This window comes from Branchiostoma belcheri, unplaced genomic scaffold (assembly GCF_001625305.1).
Source record: "Branchiostoma belcheri isolate BF01 breed outbred unplaced genomic scaffold, Haploidv18h27 scaffold497, whole genome shotgun sequence".
Taxonomy (NCBI): domain Eukaryota; kingdom Metazoa; phylum Chordata; class Leptocardii; order Amphioxiformes; family Branchiostomatidae; genus Branchiostoma; species Branchiostoma belcheri.
Genome location: NW_017804128.1, coordinates 11,673 through 18,454, shown reverse-complemented (window position 1 = coordinate 18,454; position 6,782 = coordinate 11,673). Strand labels below are relative to the sequence as shown.

Genomic DNA, 6,782 nt, shown 5'->3' with positions numbered 1-6,782 from the left:
CATCAACTAGAAAGGTGACCTTTGCAAAGCCGTTACGGTTTCACAACTTCTTCCAAAAAATCCTTCACCCTTTGGCGAGTACTCTTTCTCGCAAAGGCGATTAAGGTCTGCCCTCCGCGTGTATCATATAAATGATACACGCAAAAGTCGGGTCGTCTTCGAAGTACCTTATGTATCATTTCAATGATACGTGTAACTACCTAGGTTTTCCAAAGTCGGACTGACTTCCAATATAGTAACCCCACTATCATATCTACGCATGTGTGAGACGATAAAAAAAAATCCCTCACCCTTTGGCGAGTACTCTTTCTCGCAAAGGCGATTAAGGTCTGCCCTCCGTGTCTATCATATAAATGATACACGCAAAAGTCGGGTCATCTTCGAAGTACCTTATGTATCATTTCAATGATACGTGTAACTACCTAGGACTAGGTTTTCCAAAGTCGGACTGACTTCCAATGTAGTAACCCCACTATCATATCTACGCATGTGTAAGACGGGTACACTGTACCAGCAATCATTTAAATAGCTAATAGAAGAGTTACCACTTGGCTCTTAAAAAGCCGCGCCAATCATTTATATGATAGACACAGAGGGCAGACCATAATCGCCTTTGCGAGAAAGAGTACTCGCCAAAGGTGAAGGGATTTTTTGATCGTCTCACACATGCGTAGATATGATAGTGGGGTTACTATATTGGAAGTCAGTCCGACTTCCGGGAAAACCCAGGTAGTTACACGTATCATTGAAATGATACATAAGGTACTTCGAAGACGACCCGACGTTTACGTGTATCATTTATATGATAGACACGGAGGGCAGACCCTAATATACTCGCCAAAGCGTAATTGGATTTTTGGGAAGAAGTTGCGAAACCTTATTGGCGCGGCTTTTTAAGAGCCAAGTGGTAACTCTTCTATTAGCTATTTAAATGATTGCTGGTACAATGTACCCGTCTCACACATGCGTAGATATGATAGTGGGGTTACTATATTGGAAGTCAGTCCGACTTTGGAAAACCTAGGTAGTTACACGTATCATTGAAATGATACATAAGGTACTTCGAAGACGACCCGACGTTTACGTGTATCATTTATATGATAGACACGGAGGGCAGACCCTAATATACTCGCCAAAGCGTAATTGGATTTTTGGGAAGAAGTTGCGAAACCTTATAGGCGCGGCTTTTTAAGAGCTTTTTTTCATGAAATTTCACTCCGCAACGTTTCCTTAGCTCTTCGGCGTGTAATATACTAGTAACCGAACCTCGTAAGCCGTGACCCGGAAGTAGATGGGATTAGCGGTATCACGGAAACCCCCATACAGTTCGAAAACCTACGCCAAAATGAGTTCTTAGCTAGCGAATAAAGGTCAACGTTGACGCTACAAAGCTCGTTTTTGTGTACAAGTGTGATCTTCAAATGAACTTCCCGAGGTTCCCTGACTTGTAAGGATTACAACGACATATATTTTAGCCTGGCTTTCCCGATTCTGACTGCGCTATGATAAATTCTGTGAACCAAGCTAAGGACTCATTTCGGCGGTTAACTAAGCCGAGTGGCCGCCATCTTGGTCAGCCGCGCGCTGAATCAGCTACTTGCAAATGTGCCACTATTTTTCTTATCCATAGAAATAGCTTATCAGAAAAGTAGCGGCAAATTTCCCGGCGGCTGATTCCAATCGAAAATGGCGGCCAACTATTGTGTTTTGCGTGGGGAGGGATCGCAAATAGTGGCGGTACGAGTCGCGCAGGGACCGGCTGACGCGCAAAACACCCCGGCACGTTAGGCAAGGCTGTTAGGAATCTGGGGACGTGCAAACTTCGGTCTCAAAGTGTTCCGGCACGGTAAAACGCATGTTTGTTCATTTGGCCCAATGCACCACTCCGCAACTGTTGTTAGGGCTACTGTAAAAGACTGCAAGCAAGAGAAGCCCTGCAACAGTCGCCGCGGCTAACGGGTACGCACACTGGTCCAAACTCACGCCGCCACACAAATATCATGAACCGTAGTTTACCAACTCTACAAACCTCTGAATACCAACTACATGCCGACGTTTCCTACCTGGAAGTGAGTTGATACACAGATCGGGCCGAGTCGCCTGTTGAAATTATCACTCCAAAGACGGAAAACTGCTCAAGATGCCGCGTCCTTGCGAGACAGGAAGGCGCGATGCCATGACACGGAAGTACTAAGCCCGGCCAGAGGTCAAGTCTCGTTACCTGATTACCCAAGAAATGTAGGTAACGGCCGCATGTAACCGGTCACAAACATGCAAATGAGACCATGAATATGCATAACACATGTCATTATCAATGGTAGTAGCACTATAGGTACAGACATCACATGTGGTAAACCAAACTGCATAAGGTCTCATTTCGGTATTCTTCCGCGTGCACGTGGGTACTCTAAAGTAGATCGTACTAAAATTAAATGCGTGTATGGATGTGTGTTTATATCCGCCAGAAATTGCATTTTAGCTAAGTCAGTTGGCGTAAACCGCTTGTGATATGAGAGGTTGTTTGTATGTGCTAAAATTAGTGGGTAAGTGTTGACATCCGCGCGACAGGTCGGATGTTTACACGCTGTTGTGATGGGTAATGCGGTCAGGAGGTAGCAGCGCTGGAGGACCTCTGGCGGAGAGTGGCCAAGTGCAGTTTATAAATAAATAAAAAGAGATTGTTGGGTTAGATCTGGTTGGGAATTTTTTGACGTAATGTAGGGCCATTGTGTTAAAAATTGATTGGATAGACTAGATGGCTGTCATTCAAATTATTGGGTTTTGGCCTATGTAAAGTTACGTATTTTGCCATAGGCGGCTATAGTTAACAAAAACTCACGAATGAGACCATAACCTCTTATGAACAACTGTACACTCCTCCTCCACTCCTATCCTAATCCTATTCAACCTTACTCATCCTTACTCAATCCTAGCCTTTTTCTATTCATCCTTACTACTCCCTATTCTTCCTAGCATTTTCCCACTCATCCTTCCTCATACCTGTTCATCCTATCCTTTTCCCATTCATGCATACATATCCCCGTTCATCCTAGCCTTTTCCCATTCTTCCTTACGCATACGGTTCATCCTAGCCTTTTCCTATTAATCCTTACATATCCCCGTTCATCCCAGCATTTTCCTATTCATCCTTACGCATACCTGTTCATCCTAGCATTTTCCCATTCACTGGCCTTTTCAATTACATATCCCCGTTCACCCTAGCGTTTTCCTATTAATCCTTACTCATACCTGTTCATCCTAGCCGTCCTGTCTCCATTGGCCGTCCTGTCTCCATTGGCCGTCCTGTATCCATTGGCCGTCCTGTCTCCATTGGCCGTCCTGTATCCATTGGCCGTCCTGTCTCCATTGGCCGTCCTGTATCCATTGGCCGTCCTGTCTCCATTGGCCGTCCTGTATCCATTTCCCAACCGAAATGGACACTCCTCTGGCCAATGGATGCTGTCTTGCCACCAAAAGATCTGCTTGGAGATTAGTCTAGTACAGTCATTTCTTTATTGTCATTGCATTGAGTAGGAGAAACCTTGCAGTAGAACATTTCAGTTATACATGTATAAGTATGAAGATAATGGAATACATAATGAAGTGAGGTAGTTACGTCATATGGTACACGGAGGATGATATTAACCCTATCTAGACCGGGGGGGGGGGCTAAAAGTGCCCGCGCCAACTTTGATGTCACATAGCGTCTGAATGGCTAGGGCTAGAATGACCAAACTTGGTGACTTTTCCTAAAATATTGTTGGCAACAATTTTCTATCATTGGAATAAGATAATCATTTTTTGTGTTGCCATGGCAACGGGTTTATGACAGGAATTTTTTGCTAAATTTAGTAATTTTTGTTTCAAGAATAGAATTTTATGGGTTTTATGTCAAGTTACTCATGGTTTCTAATATTAATAACATCCCATATGAATTTATGTAAATTTTATCATTAAATATGCATAATTTATGCTAATTTGATGACGTCATTGGCCAAAATCCAAGATGGCGGACCATATCATTAGAACAGGTATATACAAGTTATTTTCCTTAAAATTTCATCAATACTTCCATTTCTTTTTCCAAAAAAGGTTTAAATGAAGGTCTTTGGTATGTTTACAATGTATTTTAGGCTTTATCACGAAAAAAAACTATTTTTGAAAATTCAGCATTGATGATCCAAGATGGCGGATATCTTAAATATGTATGACGTCATTTTATGACGTCACCGGTGTTGCTATGGGCAACATAAGACTTAGTACACTCTAATATTCTGTCATAAACACTTTTGGTAAAGTTATGTTGAATACCATTTAGTTTTCAGGAATAGCCTATCTAGACGGTTTTGGCCAATAAAATCCCATTAATGACGTCATAATGACGTCATATTACGTCATAATGACAAAAAAATTGTAGATATGATAAATTTTAACTAGTACACCATCCTCTGAAAATTTGGTAGCCATACGACATACCGTTAGCGAGTTCTGAGGGGGGGCCAAAGAGCCCCCCCGGTCAAATCTTGCTCAAAAAAGCCCGGTCTAGATAGGGTTAAAGAAGATTGGACTTGGTCTGCAGGCCTCGGTTGGAATGGCACGAAAATCATGGCGATGGTTCTAGCTAGCATGCTCATGATGCTGGAAGGATGCTGCATGTAAGGCGATCCATAGCTTTCTAGCAGGGGCACGTCTAGGTGACTTAAAAGTAAGAGATGGCATTGCCATCAATCAATCAACCAATCAATCGATCGATCGATCGATCGATCGATCGATCGATCGATCGATCAATCAATCAATCAATCAATCGACCAATCAATCAATCAATCAATCAATCAATCAATCAATCAACCAATCAACGTTTATTGCACAACAGTTGTCACATGGCCTATCATGGCAGTTTCTTTGCTGTACATGCAGTTCTCTACATAGTCACTAGAGGGCGCTGTGAACCTGTGTCAATCAGCTGGGAATATGGTTACCCAAATATGCACTTCCGCATTTATTATACTCGCTGGGCGTGGGAGCTGTGCGTTGCTGAGCTGAACTACGTGCGAGATTGTTTCCAGAACCAGTTTTTACAACCCTGACCAGAGCTTAGGCCACACGCGCGACATGGGGGTGCGTCACAGCAAACGCCAGACGACCTCAACGAAAAAAGGGCACAGCAGCGACCTGTTTAGGTGAGTGTTCAGGGGATTCAAAACGGTCACTGGTGTGGTTGCAAAGATCTGTAGAATATATATATACGTAGAATCTAGAGTATAGTTAGCTGCGAGTTGACTACGGAAAAAATGCTTACAGCATTTCTATATATATATATATATTTTTTTTATCTTATTAAGCCATAGTCATGGATTGTGCCTCTGGCAGTGAACCAATCCCCCCACCCCAATCCGCAGAGCTAGCAAAGCGTACTTAGTATTAAATGTGTCTAGACATGTAACGTCTAATTTCAGTTTATTTCAGTTATTGAGATACCCTTTAGCTGCACCTGATACGACCACGATTATAGCTTATAAGCATATAATTACGGGCATGATCCATTGCTTGTTATCGGTGTAAGCATGGAGGTAGAAAAAAGAGACCTCCATGGTGTAAGGTAGTACCTCCGTACCTCAAGGTATACTTCCTGTCTATATAAGCGATGATCACACCATCCCAGCCGTGGCTGGCATGGCGAGCTGCCGTGACGTAACACGTCCAGGATCACCTGCACCTGCATACCTGCATACCGTCTTCGGGTAGGAAAAATGGCGGACAAGATGGAGCGCGTTCAACTAGAGAATGTAGCGTAACATTTGCCGGCTAGAGAGTTAGCTGATTCAGCTTTCGTTATTTCCAACAAGACGGGAGGGTCATCATATAAGCAGGTAAGTGCGTGGATTTGTTTTGAATCGATACAGAGTGCAGTATTTAAGCAGGCATATCGGTATGGCCCTCACGTTCGTAACGTTAAACATGCACATATATACATTAACAATAATACAACGGTGACGGTCGCTAGTAGATATACCCTGCCCTTCCTAAATCTATGAATGCTTTTTGCAGTTACCTCAGTCAATGTCTATATCATGTGGCGCGAGTCAGGCCACAGGAATGCCAAAATATATGTTGTTAATTATTGTTTGCATGGAGATTATAGGTTAGTTCTATGTAACGTTAACGTTATATAAATTATAATGGAATAGTAAACACAGCTACAGCTACCAGATACTGACCGTCACAATATACAGAGCTCCGTGAATTATAACATAATTCATAATCATATATCTTTATATCTTCCATTGATATTCACTTAACACTGCACGAAAAGTTGGATTTTACCAAAGGTTGTAAACTCAGGTAATGTTTACTATGTAAACAGTATCTGGCTTTACAATGGTAGTAAATAAAGGTGAATTGCAGCAATTTCCTTTACAACCGTTAAAAGTCCGGTATTATCGTACTTGACTTCACGTCTGAATAGAACGCTTGAAATTCGAACATTAAGTTCGCGCAGGCGCACTACAGAATGCCCAGTGCCGTTCTGAGCCCCGGGGCGCCCCGACAGTAGCAGGTAAAGCACATTTACGCCGTTATTGCAATATCAGGCCAGCTCCATTGCATCATCCAAGCTTGCCTGGTGCATGGTCCTGGTTGAAAAGGACAGAAATAATATGGTGTTACTTGACAATAAAGCATATAAATTCGTTAATCCAGGTCATGGAAAAATCCACCCTCTTTTAAGAATCTACACCAAAAAAATACCATACCCTCCTAACGTAGCGTATTTAAGGACGTAT

The 6,782-nt window shown here is 42.6% G+C and overlaps 1 protein-coding gene across 1 annotated transcript in view; it reads right to left on the bottom strand.

Moving 5' to 3' along the window:
• Positions 1-2,093, bottom strand: part of LOC109479601 (gastrula zinc finger protein XlCGF57.1-like) — an 8,099-nt gene extending 6,006 nt beyond the window's left edge. The window contains exon 1 of the mRNA XM_019781590.1: positions 2,064-2,093. The gene's annotated coding sequence lies outside the window, so the exon portion shown is untranslated. The remainder of the gene's footprint in view (positions 1-2,063) is intronic.
• Positions 2,094-6,782: the final 4,689 nt, after the last annotated feature.